This window comes from Callorhinchus milii, unplaced genomic scaffold (genome assembly GCF_018977255.1).
Source record: "Callorhinchus milii isolate IMCB2004 unplaced genomic scaffold, IMCB_Cmil_1.0 Scaffold6, whole genome shotgun sequence".
NCBI lineage: Eukaryota > Metazoa > Chordata > Chondrichthyes > Chimaeriformes > Callorhinchidae > Callorhinchus > Callorhinchus milii.
This window is the reverse complement of record NW_024704747.1, coordinates 4,991,459-5,009,462: the sequence shown is the minus strand read 5'-3', so window position 1 is coordinate 5,009,462 and position 18,004 is coordinate 4,991,459.

Here is an 18,004-nt window from a genome sequence, read left to right as displayed (position 1 = left end):
TGTTATTCAGTATAAACGCAATCCATCATGATGAGTACAAGGTCGTAATGATAAACAGAAATCCCTGCAAGTTGCCTTTATTCAGCTAGACTAAATGTTTTCTGTATTAAATTGCGGAAAGTCAGATCACCTGTGGAGAATGCATTAAATAGACACAATGGTGATAGCTTCAAACTGAATAGAGTTGGAGTCTCGTATATGAAGCCCCATTCAAACCCCTGGGCAAATTAGAATAATCCATTGCAATTGATTGCGTCAAAAGTCTCAAAGCGCTTTCCAGTTTTCTGTAAAGTGGAGTGACTGTATATCTGTAGGCCAATGCAGCAATTTTGTACAGTAATGTCCCACAAACAGCCATGTGAAGGATCAATGATTTTGTCTGACAGATTGTTCGTAAGGCAACCAGCCCCCTTCTCTTCAAATAGTGCCATGGGATCTTTAATGAAGGTTGGCTTTTAACAGTTGGTCCAAAGGACGGTGGTGGCAGCTCAGACATGCAGCGTCCTCCCAGCACTGTATTGGATTGTTAGCCAAGACTTTGTTTCAAGCCCATGTTTAAAGACTGTCTTTGAACTCAAAACTTTGTGACTCAGAAACGAGAGGCCTACCAACAGACCCAGGCTAACACTTCTACACATTTTGATTAAATTTAAGATTTATTTAGAAAGATTCCATACTATCCCCATGAGACTACTTTTCTTAAACCTTTAGGATGTCCTCCCAACGTGAAAGATGCTATGTGAATGTAAATTGTATTGTGTATTATATTAATGCATAACAGAAGCATTTCCAATGGGTAAATCTCTTAAAGATTATTACATCTTTATTTAGACAATAAAATAACCATTGTCTATGTAAAAATGTGTCCTCACTGTAAGAGTGCGCTAACGACATGACACTGGCTCAATTTATATGGATACATTAAAAAAAATGACTTGATATAATATCAACTAGTAATATAATTATCAATATTAGGTGAGTGATTCATTGAGGTCTTTTAATATGCTGGCAACGGATATTTGTAAATTCTGCAACTAAAAAGGCACATTGCACAACATTAATTCATGCAAAAAAGCATTGTTGTGAACTTATTGATCAAGTAAATTGGATCAAATCCATCAATAGATGTTTTATGAATTCCAAACTTGAAGCAGAAATTTAGTTTAAATAAAAGCAATGAGGCAAAAATGTCACCGTTGCAGCCCACAGAACTTGACTTTAAAAAAAACTTAATCTAGAACATGCTTGTAGGCAGTTGCATTAATGCCCTAGGAATCCAATAGTGTGTTGCTTCCCATTTTTGGATAATGAGGGCATTTCAGACATTCTGCTGTCTTCTTCAGTGAATTTCCCCAGTTTCTGAGGAATTACCCAAGCTCACTGTGAGTAACACACACTGGGGAATTTAGCATTGAACAGCTATGTCTAACAATAGAGAACCAAACGTTGTACAATTCCTACAGGAAGTGAATGTTCGGAGTTCCTTTAATCTGGTTGGAGCGAGGTGGAATTCGGGATAAAAGGCTTATTGATCTTTTCTGGAAATGGTAGGCCAGATGCAACAAACGTGACAAAAGGACACACCTGGATTGCGTTCCACCAGCGAAAGCAAAAGCAGCGAGCACCTGAAACCTTATATGGCTATACTGTACCCAGGGGCTAAAACATGCTCCACATGAACAACCTCCCATTGTTTTCAATCGGAAATACTGGGAAAGAAATGCAGTCAGTCAACTTGTTATTCCAAATTGAGAGAGAAAGCAAATTGGTTCTTCCTATCAGGAGGCTGCCTCCTCATCAAAGGTTTCCCCTTATTCCATACATTGAAATAGAGACAGGAATTATTATTACAGGAAGCTCGGAGTATCAGAGTTTGTTGCGATGGGGAACAAGTGAATTGCTATTTTGCCTTTTGCTGGACAGTCAAGCACTGAAACAATTGGATCCAAAGAAAAGCATTCTGTTTGGAGTCAGACTGTGTGTGTGGGGGGGGGTGGGGGGGAAGGGGTGGAGGGGGTGAGTAGGGTACAGTCATACCTGTGGATCATTTCAAAGATGTCTCAAAGCAATTAACAGAATATACTGTAAAGTGAATCAACTGAATATTTTGTGGGTGAAACGTGGCACAGCAATGCCCCACACACAGTCGTGAATTGAGTGACCAAATTATTATTCTTTTTTATTTGAAGGAATTATTACCCCTGGAAAAGTGATCTGCCAACTGATTAAACCCGTTCCTGTTTAGTGCTCGGTAAACAGAGGTGTGTGGAGTAAGGAAACTTGCCCAAGGTTTCACCCTGCCCGGGAATCTTACTCGGGTCCTCTCACTTTGAAAGTGCTCCAACTACTACGCTATAAGGCTCCACGAACAAGCTTCAAGGTGATGGGGCAAGTGGATGCCCATTAGCAGCGCACCTTTGGATGGTATTCCACGAACACAAACCTATTTGGTTTGATCAAACTGAAACGCCAGACAGCCCGGAACGTACACATCTTGGTGTGAGCTGCCATCCTCATTATTTGTGGTTGTTTAAAGGGCGCTGCCTTCAAGTTAAAAAAAACACAGCAATTCTTTTTATGTTTGTGGAAAGTGAAGATCCAGAGTCGTCGCCACAGTGACACCAAACACAATCAACTTGGTGATACTCTTTAATGTGACGTGTGTCATTCCTTCAAAGTGCCTGCACAGAAATGAAAACAACAACAATAACAACTTGCATTTATACGTCTTTCATGCGGGTTATGTCTCGGAGCCCTTAACAGGGGCTTGGCTCGTTGTCGGACTGGAAAGGGAGGGGGGTGACCGGAGGCTTGATCAAAGAGGAAAGTCTTCAGGTGTGATTTCAAGATGGATAGAGTGGGTTCAAGACGGAGGGATTGAGGCAAGTATTGTCAGAGACTCAGGGCATAATAATACTACTACTAATAATAATCCTTGCATTTGATTTAGCGGCTTATCACGTCTTCGCGACATCTCAGACGCTTCACAGAATATACTGTAAAGTGAACTGACTGTATATTTTGTGGGCGAAAGTGGCTGAAAGTATGACCACCAATTGTAGAGCGGAGGGAAGGAGAAATGTGCAGCAGAGCCAACTGAGTGAGCAAATGCGGCAAATACAGGAATGTAATGTGAGCAGAAAGATTTAATTACAAACATTTCTTTAAGATATACAAAGTGTCCCCCCTTTTTTTAAACATTTTATCATCAAGACACGTTCCACAGGTAAGGCAGATATAACCCAGCAGAACTTTGAAACAAAACCCCCAAAATAATTATTGGAAAACGATAGAAAAAACACTGTCAAAAGGGCGGCTTTGAAAATTCAGGTACTACTGAGAGGTTCTGAATCATCACAATCAGCTGACAAATGCATTCAGCAGACAGATAAAATGGGATAAATGATATGGAAATGAATAGGAAACATTTTATCATTCTGGAATTCTGTGGTAATAAGCGGATAATAATGTAAAACAGTGCAGGAATAAATGAGTTTTGCTCTGTCAAATAAATACATTTCACAGTAGACTCATACCTTACAGTAGTACTTTTTACTGATTTATAATGGAGCCTTTATTCATTCAACACCCTCAAGGTTATTGCTATTATCTACATTCATCTCTCATTTACCTCCAACTCATATAGGTGCTTAAGTGTCGCAACACGGTTTGATCTAAAGAATATGGTATGGACGGAGTTCACATTATTTCTGATTTCACGAGTTATCATAGCCTTGAGGTCACTGTTCAACACATATATTGAGGCAGAGCAAGAAAGATAGATAACAGGTAGATAACAAATCATGATTTGTTCACTCAATCCACAACTGTTTGTGGGACACTGCAGTGCGCATTTGGCTGCCACCTTTCACCCACAAAATATGTGGTCAATTCACTTTACAGTATATCCTATGAAGCGCTTTGAGACATCTCGAAGATGTGATAAGATTCTATGCAAGGATTATTATTATCCTTATTATTATGTGTTGGAATCCTGAAGCAAATGACCTGACTGAGAAGTGACAAAACACGTAGGTTTTGTACGGCAACCAGGAAATCTGACATGAGAGAACACCCTTCACCATGTTTAAGAGTATTCAGTGTCACCTGAAACGCAGAACTGAGTTATTGAGTGAGCGCAACTATATTGATGAACGCCAAGATAATTGTCATGGTCACCGGTTATCGCCAGTGATAACTGTCACATCACACGCATGCAATTTTCACCATTACAGTTTCTCTTTACCATTTCTGTTATATATTACTCTTTCCTCCTGGGAAAGGGACACTCCTAGTTCAAGCATCCACATTTCCGGATTGTTAGAAGTCAAGCACCTGGTTGAAGCAATGGAAAAGAATGAATGAATTGGGGCTAATTCACTCGAATTGAACCAGCTAACAATATGCACTTACAACAACAACTTGCATTCATATAGCGCCCTTCATGCAGGGTAGCATCCTGGAGTGCTTGACGCAGTAGCGGAGTCAGGGGGAGAGGGATGAGGGAGGTGACTGTAAGCACGATCAAAAAAAAAATTTCGGCGGGATTTGCAGGTGGGGAGGTGGCAAGGCGAAGGGATTGAGGGAGTCAGTCAGTTCCAGCGTTTGAGGGTGTAGTGGCTGAATGCACGGCAACCAATGGTGGAGTGGAGGGGACGAGGGACAAACAGGAGATCAGGGCCAGCTGAACTTAGGTAGCGGGAGGTGGAGTGCGGGGGTAAGCAGATCACATAGGTAGGGAGGTGCCAGGGTATGGAGGGATTTGAAACGAGTGAGAGGATCTTGAAATCGATCCGTTCAGTAATTGGGAGCCAGTAGAGCCTGGCAAGGACTGGTGTAATACCTAACCAATATGAGGCACTGTTGAGCTTCCTTGCAGCTTGCCCAGCTTGGTTAACTCTCCCACCCATTAGGCCATTGGTAGTTAAACTTTCCCTGCTAAACTTTCCCTGAAGTTGAACTGGGACCACATTCTGGAGCAAGCCAGATCGAATCATTTTTAGATCAAAAGTTTAGCCAAAAATATACTGTTAGCAGGAAACTTCCGTGTGAGAACGTTCTCTGGCAGCCTCTCACCTCTTATCACATGACGGCTATCCCACTGTGAGTGTTTGTGTCACAATAGCTGCGGTTGCCATGGAAAACGCAAACCGAAATAAAAGATTGAACATGTCATAAATAATCATAGCCGGGGGTTCCCATGACTGTAGCCCACCCGTGTTTCACTCTGGTGGTTTGTGATACAACTGTGGACCCGCCAATGTCCTTAGAAAAACACTCAGGGTAGCACAGTGCAGTGAGATAGCCGTGGACTGTATTGGGGCTTCTGAATGGAAAATAGTTACTTTACATTGGCTCTTATTCCAGGTGAGCTGTGGAAAGCGCCTCTCCCCCCTCTGTCTCAGACAAGAAAATGTACAGTAATGCTCTGAGCAAACTGAGAGCTTTGTGGAATTGGACTTGACATAACTGATGATTTTACTGCACTCACTTTGGCAGCTCAACAATTATTTGAACATTAAATTAATAAACAGAAAAAAATCTGGCATTGCACTTTTCCCACCACCAACGGCGGAGTTAAACGAAAAAAATCAGGCAATAAAGTTTGCAGCAAACCAGGATATTTGTGAGATGAAGAATAATGACATTTTCATTGTGGTTTTCAACTATTAAAAAGGCTTAAAATAAATTGTACTTGTTAATTTTGTCTTTGGCTTGAAGATCATAGACTCATAAACTAAATTATGATAGAAAAATAGAGTTTTCATACAGCACAACGCATCAATCATTGGCATGCATAGATAATGCATTAGGTCAGGCGAACATAATGTTTAGTTTCATGTCACAAAAAAAACTAACAAAATTGATGAGGGAGGGAGGAAGGAAAATGAAGAATGCAGCAGTGCCTTTTTGTAAAGCTGGAGTTCGATGGTGGCTTTATTTTTGTAACTTACAAAATAAACATCATCGTTTTTTTCGGACCGATAATGAAAGAAATATGTCTGAGTAAAAACAAATTAAATAAAGTCAAATTAAATCTAATTCTTTAGCCCCCCCCCCACCCCCACTCCCCATATTTCTCACCTTGTGAGTAACTTGTCAAGGCTTACGTGTTATCCTAGATTGGTGAGATAGTCTCTTATGTTGCACTTTTCATAAAGGATAAAGTTTTGAAGCACTTTACAGAGATGGAGTAGAAGCCTAAGCAGTGTAGGAGATAGGTAAGGGGGTGATGGAGATGATCAAAGCCATGGTGAATGTGATACGGTTTTAAACGTGTTTTAAAGTTGGAGCCAGAGGTGAGGAGATCCAGTTTGCTTTTTCAAGTGGACGCTAAAGATCCCATGGCATTACTTGAAAAGCGAAGAAGGTTTCCTTCTCCCAGTGCCCTGGCCGACAACCTTCCTGATAAAAATTGGCCATTCACTTTCAGAGTTATTTATGGGATTTTGCTGTGTACAATTTTCTCTTCGGGATGGGGTGGGGTGGGGGGTGTGGGGGCAATGGAGTGTCTGACACATGTGGAAACCCCTTCGCCATGCTTAGGCGTATTCAAACCAAACTGAGAATTCCATGCAACCCACCTTCACATGGAAATTCCAGAGATAGATTTGCTGTTCAGCAAATTGGCTGCGACTACATTTGGCAAAGTAAGGGACAAGAACAGAGACGTGGGATTAGAGAAGATCTAAGCGTAGGAGATGACACAGCACAGGCATGATGGATCAAGTGGCTTCTGGCTGCACTGTCTGATTCCTACGATTCCAATCTTCCCCCTTCTTCTCTTCCGCCCCCAACCCACTTGACCCGTGGAGTGCCGTGGTGTATTGGTTGGAGCACTCGGCTCACAAACAAGAGGGCCTGGGTTCGATTCTCAGGCAGGACGAAACATAAGGCATGTTTCCTTACTCCACACGCCTCTGTTTTTTTTATCTAACAGTAAGTAGGAATCTGGTTGTTAGTCAATTGGCGGATCACTTTCCGGGCATAATAAACCCTTCAAAAAAAAAAAAAATTGATCACTCAATCCACAACTGTTTGTGTGCATACTGCTGTGTGCAATTGACTGTTGCATTTCACCCACAAAACATATAGTCGATTTACTTTGCAGTATATAATGTGAAGCACTTTAAGACGTCTCGAAGATGTGATAAGGTGCTAAATCAAATGCACGGATTATTATGACTGTACATCAGACAAAGGAACCCAATAGCAGAATTGTGAACTGAATCAATCAAAAAGACCCTGGCAACCCTCAGGCTTAAAAATCACAAGATTTGTACTGTGTTTAAAGAGCAGGAGGAGAACGGAGATCCGGTAAAGCAGTTATAAGAGCAGTGGCTTTATCATTTCAAAGTCACAAGGTCTGAATGTGGGGGCTTCATATCACTTTAGTCTGTTGGCATCTGTTGTAGAAATTCTGAGGCATTCTCACTCCATACATGAATAAGCAAGGAAGCTACTAACATTGACTCCTTTTGAAGAAGTCGCCTTAGCTAAACAATATGCGAGGAAGGGGTGGGAGGGGGAAGGATATATCTTTTCACAATGAAAGCAACAGGTAGTAGAATAATTATAAGTATAATCCTATTGAAGGCACTGTGTTCAAAACGCTCCGATGACTCTGTGCCTCGAGTTAATACCAAAAGGTCTTTAATTCTGCTAGCAAGCCTCTCTTAAGTATAATGTTAATGGTATCAAGTAGCCAGATATTGCGAAACAGAACTGTCAGTGGGGAAAGTAAAGATAAGAGAGGATAAAACGTGTGGATGACTATATGGCCTCTGGCAATGATCATTTGCAGTGTGAGGTGCAGGCAACTTAAGGCAGTAGGACTGATGATATTCTAAAGCAAAATATAGCTTGTGTTATTTAACCCACTTAGTAGCATATTATAGTTGGATTATGATAAGCACATTCAATAAAACTCTTTACAAATTTCTAAAACACCTTAACTTATGCTGTGACATATGTCTTTCCTTGTTTCTCTCCCGGTAACAGAGTAAACCACAGTAGGATTGTATAAATAGCCTGTCTTTGTAACTGCATGTTTCACATGGCTCCAAAAGCAGTGTTATGAAAAGGCACATACTTTAAGATGTTTGCCAAGAAATATTATGCTTGGATCAGATTGCTATCGGTTGTTTATAAAAAAAATGACCAATTTATAATACTTGTAACTCAACCCAATTAATTACCCGCGTTGAGACCTACTCCAAATTCTAACGTTTTTACTGTAAAAAACGTGATACTTTACAAGAATCTGTTAGTGTGTAATATATGGTGGAATTGACAATATTGAGCGTGCTGAGCAATGAAATATAAATAATTGGGGTATGATATATGCATCAGATAAGAACATGAATTCAAGCAGTGCACCTGGATCAGTACGTGCATAAAATATATGTGAACTGGAAATGGTTTTATATGTTTATGAGTCTATATTTGGATCAGTTGTGAGTATATCTGAAGGTAGATGTATTGCAAATTTTTCTCGTTTAAATGCTTGGATTGCTGTGTGAAATAGTGACAATAATCCTGATGTTCGATACAGCGGCTTTCAGATGTCTCAAAGAGCTTCACCAAGCTTACTCTAAAGTGGAATACCTGTGTGTTTGTGCCTGCTAGGAACAGCAACAACAATTTTACATTTCACATCATGAAGCCATCTCAAAGCGCTTTGCAGAATCATCCAGCAGCCCAAGCTACGGTTAGGGGAAGCTGAGGAAGGTTGTCAAAAGCATGGTTGCTTGTCTACCTTTGAATAATAATAATAAATATGATCCTTGCGTTTGATGTAGGGCTTTATCACATCTTCTAGACCTCTCAAAGCGCTTCACAGAATATACTGTAAAGTGAATTGACTGTACATTTGTGGGCGAAACGCGACAGCCAATTGCGCACAGCAGCTTCCCACAAACAGTCGTGGATTGAGTGACTAAGTTATTATTTTATTTATTTGTTTTGTTGAGGGATTATTATCAGGCGTGTGGAGTAAGGAAACTTGCCCAAGGTTTCGCCCTGCTAGGAATTGAACCCAGGTCTCTCGCTTGCGAGGTGAGTGCTCTAACCCCTGAGCTACAGGACTCCACATGATTGGGGAACATTAATGCAAATCTTTCCTTCAGAAGGTCAATTGGGTAGAAGGATCCTCAAGGGAATAAATTGTAAAAAGGTCTATAAAAGGATTGGGCTTGATGGGCCAGATGGTCTTTTCTCATTCTATGCTCTCTTATGCTCTCTGAGTTCCACGGATGGTTATAGCACAGATTTCTTCCGTATATTACCCCATGTTGATGCGCACATTGGGCAAATAAATGCAAGGGTTAAGCTGCCATTAAAAGCTGTCATGGAATATTTACCGCAGGAGAGTTAGGGGCTTGGACAAACCTAGTCACATGTGTTAATGCCAGTATAACAGATGATCCTTGCTGCAATTATTCGGCAAGACAACTTCATCTCAGCTGTCAGAGACCAGCAGAAATATTTAAGAATCGGGAATGCATAATTCAAGTGGAGGAGCTGTCAAGCTCAACAGTACCTTTAAATAATACAATTTAGCTTTAATAGTCAGTTCAAATTATAACAAAGAAGGGGTTGTGACATTTCATCTGAACAAGCTGCCACTTGGGAAGCAGTGTAATATGAAATATTTTGGCAAGTTGGATGTCGATTTCAGACATATAATGTTAGAAATTATTACTCAATGACTTCGGCTTTCTCTCTGAACTGAATAGCATTCAGCAGCAGTCCATTCAATATTTCTGAACATTGACTGATAGATTGAATCTGTTTCCTGTCTGCTCTTCATACAAAGGACTGTGAAAATTGTCGAAATCGCTACCCTAAAAGGTTGTGGATGCCGGGTCAATTGAAACGTTGAAGAGGGACGTAGATGAATATTTGGCAGACAGGGCTATCAAGGGATATGGTGAAAAGTCAGGGAAATTATATCAAGTTGCAGATCAGCCATGATCTAATAAAATGGTGCAGCAAGTTCGCCAATTAAATGAGGTATAATATTCCTTGCATTCGATGTAGCCCCTTTCAGGTCAGGAGGATGTCTCAAAGCACTTCGTGGGTTTTACTATAAAGTGCTGTAACTGCGTACTTTGTGGGTAAATACGGCAGCCGATTTTGTGCACAGCACTGTCCCGCAAACAGCCACGAAAGTGAATGATCAATTTTTTTTCTCTTGTGGGGATTGTTGGCCAGGACACTGAAACAGGCTATATTCTGTGAAGCGTTTTGAGATGTCTCGAAGACACGATAAGGCGCAATATCAAATGCAAGGATTATTATACTATATTCCATCCATAGCGATTTGTTTGGAGATTGCAATTACTCACTTCAAATTATTTGCTCCCGCAAAGGGCAAAATATAACACTTAACTACTAGAAAATTGAACTACCTCTATTTTCATTGTTCCTTTTCATTTCTGCTCAAAAGAGCACCATGTCTTCCACATTTGGCTCCACCACTGATCTATACCAAGTTAGAATAACTTCTCTTGACTTGGCGTCAAAAACTTATCATTGACTGGAAACCTTCATTGAATGATCAATAATTTTACCCAAATCATTTTCATTCCCTGCCTCTGCTAATGGATTCCTCTTCATCACACACACATTTTTATTGTTTCCTGTTCCAATATGCATTACCTTGCATTTAGCTGCATTAAAATCCATTTGTCACTGCTTAGTCCATTCTGCTTAATTGATCCAGATCTTCTTGAATGCTCTTTATCTGCCTTGTATTAGTCACCTGCTCACAGACCTTGGTATCATCAACAATTACAAGAATTACAAATATTACAAGGGCTCCTCTTCAAATCATTTATGAATAGTCTGAACAGTGGGGGCATCGACAGAATGGCAAAATCCAATTCAATCCGAAGTTGTTACTCTCAACAAAAGAATTGTTATGCTCAATAGTTCTTGAAGTTTATAATTAACTCATTATTTATGTTCAAGTCTCTCTCTCTCTCCTTCACTTCTGTTTCTCTTTTGCCTTTCTCTTTCTGGTGTTTTGCTTGTTCCTATTTCTTGCTGCCCCTATTCTATTTTATTCTATTCTATTCCCTTAAGCTTTACTCGAGCAACCATGATGATCCCCAGTATCAGAAAAATCAGCTAAAAGTAATGATTATACAAGCTAGTGCTCTTCAGATTTGAAAAGAGATGTTTCTGAGGGTGCATTGGAGAAGTATACATGATTTTAGATAGAATTGAGAAAGTAATCCTAGAGCAATGCTTAGCGACATGTCAGGGCAATAGAACATGACGACCCAAGTTCAGGGTTGCAAAGGGTAATTTCAGGACAAATACATGGAAGCATTTCTTACCCAGAAGGCAATTAATGACAGGAACGGATTAACCGAGAAGAGTCATTGAAGCCAGGACACTGGACTCATTTGAGAAACAGCTTGATGTTGTAATGAATGGATGATAGGATGGGTATTCTGGAAGGATGAGGTCAAATGAGCTTACTGATCTCCCCTTCCCATCACACATTAAGCTGCTTTATAAATGAGTCCCAGTGTCCTGATTCCTACCACTTTTCCTGGCAACCTGTTCCAGTCCTTGATTACCCTCTGGACATCAGTCCTGAAGTTGCCCTCACAACTCTAAACCCATGTCCTCTTGATGTACTGTCTTGCAACATGCTAAAGTATATAGGATTTCACAAAGAGCGAATCTCTCATACGTTGGTACCTCAGAGGCCAAGCAACATTTACAGACTGAAACAGTCACAAACAAAGTCCAAGACGAGGCAATATTTGCAACATTTGAATTAGGAATAGTTTTGTAGGGAAGAAACATTTCTTCCACACCAAAGTTATTAGTAATCCTAATGTTCCACCGGTGCCTTTGGTTGATGAATGAACTTATTCAGAAAACATAGTTTGTAGGACAAGGCAAGTCTAATATTGTTTATTTTATGAATTCATAGCAATGGAAATTCGAAGCTGGTCATAAATTAATACGCTGTCCACAAATCATGAACTCTACATATAACAAAGTTTTTATTTGAAAAAAAATTCTATCCTTTTTTTCTTTCTATGCAATGGACCCAAGTTTACATGTGGCCTGAACTTAGGATGTTAGCCCTGGGGAGGGAAACGAGGGGAATTTTTATCTGATTGAAACAGAAATGAAGTATTATCTAAGTTTGGATCCGTTTCCTGTTTTAACTTTGAACAAATAATGAAAAGGTGAAAAGAACGTTTCATCTCCTCAAAGTATGTTTGTGTTTTTAAAGTGGGGATGTCTAAAGCACGCTCAATCTATGGATTATTTATTACTAGCTGACACTTGGACCTGGATCGTCATAAATTCTCCTAATGATTTCCTGGCAGGGTTGGGAACTTTTTGCTAAGTTAAAACCCTACTCATGTAACATAACTCTTGCCACTAGATACAACTATTTTTTCTCTCTCTCTCTGAGGCAAACTTTTCAAATCCCCCAAAAAGGAGAGAATTGCGATTAAAATATCTTTATCATTTTAGCCGAGGAAATAAATATTATTCCATTTCACCCCTACTGCCGTTTTCCTTGATTTTTTAACAAAAAATTCTGCAATGAACATTTAATGCCATTTCAATTGTCTGGACTCAGAGTATGGGTATCACTAATATCACATATCCAATGGATAAACAAGAAAAAGATGTGCATGCTTGGCTCTGATTTTCTTCCTCATGCTACAGCACAGATCACAACTGCATAATGAGCACAAACTTGACCTGATACAATATCATATTTTACAACAAGGTCCTTAACTGTCCTCCTTTTGAAACCAAAACAAATTTCCTATTTATTCTTGCAAGTGTCTATGAGTATGTGAGTGAGTGTCAGTTTTTTTATTCTCTATTCTTCAAGCCAAGGAAATGTACACTGATTCCTTCTCGTGTTTCTATAATTATTTAAATCTGGGCATTTTTCTTTCCAAATATTATTCACATTATGTTGAAGCAATTTGCTCATTGTGGAGGTGGTGAGAATGAGCTGGATTAACTGGGTGACAGATGTGGTTTAGTCTCCAACTTTCTCGAATATTTTGCCAAAGAAAGTGACTGAAACGCATAACCGAAAGTCCAAATGCTCACAGAACCCTTATCTGCACTCACGTGGTCATCTGACTGGTCAGAGCATTTGCTGCCTGGGTTGAACAATGCAAATAGGATTTGTGTGCCAGGTTCTTTGTAAAGAAAATGCAATTGTAAAAGGTTAACATAAATAACTGCAATCTATTATGCTGACCTTCTACCCGCATGATGTTGACAACGACCGGATTATCATTAATTAGGTTAGTAAAATAATAAATAATCCTTGAATTTGATATAGCGCCTTTCACATCGGGAGGACATCTCAAAGCCCTTCACGGCAAAGTGTACTGAATGGGTATTTTGCTGGTAAACAATACTCCTATACTGTACTATTTTGTACGTGAAAATATCTGCATCAATAGCCACCATTCATTTCACTGAGAAACCTTTATTGATGGCTAATAGCACAACAACTTGCATTTATATAGCACCCTTCATACAACACAGAATAGCATCTCAGACTGCTGTACAGTGGTGCAATGCTGGGTAAGGGAGAAGGGGGGAGGGAAGTGACCATATGCGTGGTCAATTTAGTACATGATACAAAATGGTTGAAAACAGAGGTAAGAAAAGTTAAAGAAATGGCTCATTTGTTGCAACTATCTGTGGAATGAAATTGAGACATATTGTCTCAAAAGGATCTGGAATCGATCCCTTTATATTGAGTTAGCTGATTTTCTGCAGAGGAGCAATAGGAAAACTGCAATTGGTCTTATTGTCCCTCGTCACTAGGCAGAGAAAATCAGCTGTTTTTCTTGCATGATTTTATCCAGTGATCCATGCTGATCCAAGCATTGTCTGCGTGGAGATCACACTCCCTACATTTCTGTGCTCAGGACGTTACCCTGCAAGTTGTTGTTGTTGTTGTTGTCTGCGCCATCCATATTTAACACTAACAACGGAAGATGAGGCGCTCGGGAGAGAAACTGGAGGGCACCCATGGAAATATACCTAGGCAGGAAAAGAAAAGAAAGATTTGGGGGGGAAAACGAAGAAGAAGCCAAACCTTTTTAGCAAAAAATCGTAAGGCCAAGAATATCAATACACAAAGAAGAACTGGGAGTGAAGCCATTGCAAGGTACAAGGTGTAAACTGTTGGCTGGACATGCAAGAAATATGCGAACCCTTGTCAATCTGAAGCATTGAATGAGCCAATGTTTTCGTTGCCTCATTGAGGAGGTTGACAGATTTAGTGATTCAACTAAGAGGAAAGAAGTCTGATCATTCACAGACTGATCACCAGTTTGTGAAAGTGAATAAACACTGGCAAGTGCAGTATTGGCAAGAAAATAGTGCACTGAAACCAATGTCTTCTTTTTTCTAGCCTTATATTCTCGAATGATGAAGCAATCCTCTTAGGCACAGTTCCCATAGGTTTTGTGATCAACATTTAAAGGAGAGACCACCCACTGGCTTTTTGTAGCGCTATTAAAAAGGGAGATTAATGTCAGGAATTTCTGGCTTCCAGGGCAGAGAGTGCTGATGTTAACAAATTGCCCATTGAACAGTAATCAACATGGTGCTTATGTAATTCTTTGCAATAAGATTTATTTGAGAAGACACTTAAAGGGGAATTTAAAGGAGTATGTGTATCTATCACCTGTTATAATTATCGCATTGGCCCACAGACGTAGTACAAAGTTATATCACTGACCACAAAATAAATTTGTCAATATGATGATTAGAAATACAATAATAATCTTGCTTGATATTCATTGGCAGGACTTCTCAAAGTGCTTTACGGAATTTTACCCTAAAGTGTAGTGACTGTCTTTTCAAAAGATGTCACAGGATCTTTAATGTCCTTAACAGGCAGTTGTGACCTCGATTTATACATCACACATCTGACAAAACAACACACTCCCAACACTGCACTGGAGTATCAGATGGATTCGGAAGTGGTAAATTCCTAATGTGACTCACTGAGATGTTGCCCTGCATAATGAGCGCTACATTAAATGCAAGTTTTTGTTGAACCCACAACCTTCTGACTCAGCTGAGAGTGTTACTAACCAGAGCCTGGCTGACGCGTAATTCATTAGAGTATCTTTCAGTTTTACCTGTCAGATATTCGCAATGTTGTTTCGCCTTTTTATTGACATTTCTTTCCTCAAGACCATCTAATGTGATAATGAAGTGAGCCACCTCTTAAAAGACAATGGGGGCCAATGACATCTCTCTCAATGTCAATGTGGAAGGTTAAGGAGATGCCATTGTATATTTCTGAGAATATGTAAAGACATAAAGCATGAGCTAAGAGCGACGTATCTTTTTCAGAGATCCTATGAAACGACAGATAGAGTGGCAATAGAGATGTGAATGATCAGCAGTCGGAGAGTTTAGATGAAATACATATGCTTGAAAGTTGTTAGACAATAATCAAATCGAGGGGCTCAAGATGATAAGCATCAACACCAGCCTTTAACTTCTTGTCCATTTGTTATTTGTGGTAACTCATACTTTCACCAATTTAAACGAAGAGAAAAAAAAAGGATCAATTTTTGTTTCTTGTTAACGCCATGTAGGTTGAGTCTGATTGTAAAGGGCTGGGGATGAGCTTCATAGCAAATTATAGATCCAGTTTGATCAGAACTGAGCTGAGTTGGATTCATGAATAAATAAAAGTTGGCTCAATTCTAACCATTCAGAACCAGACACAGGATTTCATGCTGCAAACCTAGAAGGATTTACTGGAAAAATAGAGTTGCAGTCTGCTGGCATGACAGGAAAAGAATATTATACTTAAAAAAAAGTGCTCTTTTACCGGATCACAATCCTACTGTAAAAAGAATCTAATACGCCCATGAATCATCATTTAATAGTGTGGGCTCCTGTAGCACTTTCCATAATATTTTATATCTGTCTAAAACAATGATCGTAAACGGAATAGAATATAGCACTCATACCACCACGGTACTGCTTTTTTTCACACTGAGTTACGAGTCTTTAACACTTGTTAAAAGAAAACGGTATCACAGCATTAGTGCATTGTTCTGGTCGTACTTTATCATTCCTTTTAGGGTCAGGGCAACCGTTCGATATCTCGCAATGGATTTCTGGCAGTTTTCCCAATTCAGGCATTTGAAACAGGCACGCTTTTACTGTAAGTGCAGAATGGATCTCACCAATTTTATTCTAATATCGCTTCATACCATTAACCATAACCACCACAGCGATCATGTTTCTCATTCAAAACTCAAGAATCAACTTCAGAGGCTGTTCATAATGCACGCACTTAAATCATGCATTCCAGTTGTTGTAAGCAAAAGGAACCTTTGATTATAAAGTACTATAGAGTGGTGTCAAGTAGGCTCTGGTTTGAAGATTGTCTATATGTAAAAAAGGAATACCCTCATTCTGATTGTGTCCTGGGGGTTATACCACTTTTATAAATCCTAGTTAGGAGTCTCGATCTGATGCTCAGTGTTAGGTGTCGTTGCATTGACAAAGTCAGACTCTGATGTTTTATTTTCCCCAAATGCAAGGATTATTATGATTATGACCACCCAACATCAAGGTCTAACGTGGAATGCAATTGGAACGACAGACCGCTGAAGATTCTCTGGCAGATTATTCTCTTTGGATGGGACATTAAACCGAGGTCCCAGCTGCCTGTTCAGGTGGACGTTAACAATCCTGTGGCACTGGTCAAAAAAGAGAAGGGAGTTTGCTCCCGGTATCCCAGTCAACAATCCTCCAGATAACATTGGTTGTTCATTTCACGGCTGTTTGTGGGACATTGCTATGTGCAAATAAATTGCCACAGTACCTAAGAAGTCAATCCAATTGCTAGCAATTATACTGTGAAGCACTTTGTGATGCGCCTAAAAGTTTAAATCAGATTCCCACTCCCCTAATTGGTGTAGATTGAATTGATGTTGTTTCACTTCCAGGAGTAGAAACGGGGTGTGAGTCCATGAAACACCATAACATAAGGTAAGGTTTTTTTTATCTAATCCATATTGGTTGCAGTTGGTTACAATGAGAGTCTGATTGTTGTACCAGTGTCGATGGAACATAAGAACATAAGAATTAGGAGCAGGAGTAGGCCATTTGGCCCCTCGAGCCTGCCCCTCCATTCGATAAGATCATGGCTGATCTTGAGACCTAACTCTAACTACCTGTCCTCTCCCCATATCCCCTAATCCCTCAATTTTTAAAAAATCTATAAGTCTCAGCCTTGAAGATGTTCAAGGACTGAGCATCTACAGCCTTCTGGGGTAGTGAATTCCATAAATTCACTACCCTCTGAGTGAAGAAATATTTCCTCAACTCTGTTCTAAAAGGCTGACCCTTAATTTTAAGACTGTGACCCCTGGTTATAGATTCTCCTACCAGGGGAAACAGACCCTGAGTGTCTACTTTATCCAGCCCTTTAAGAATCTTATATGTTTCAATAAGATCTCCCCTAATTCTTCTGTACTCTAGAGAATACAGCCCTAGTTTATTCAGCCTATCCTCATAGCTCAGTCCCCTCATCCCAGGAACTAACCGAGTGAATCTACGCTTCACCCCCTCTAGGGCAAGTATGTCCTTTTTTAAATAAGGAGACCAAAACTGCACACGATACTCTAGGTGCGGTCTCACCAAGCCCTATACAGTTGCAGCAAGACTTCCCTACTCTTGTACTCTAAACCTAATAACTTCACACTTCCCCACATTAAATTCCATTTGCCACCTACTTGCCCACTCCCCTCGCCTATCTATATCCCGTTGCAATTGTTTTGCATCATCCCCAGAGCTTACTCTCCCACCTGGTTTAAAACAACTTTATATCAAATCATGATTTCATTGCTTTGATGCTTGATACTGGGTCCAACTTCCCAGCGCTATAGCTTACCTTAAATGAGCTAAAACTAAACACTCAGACGTTTCTATTGGAAGAATTTCACATGTA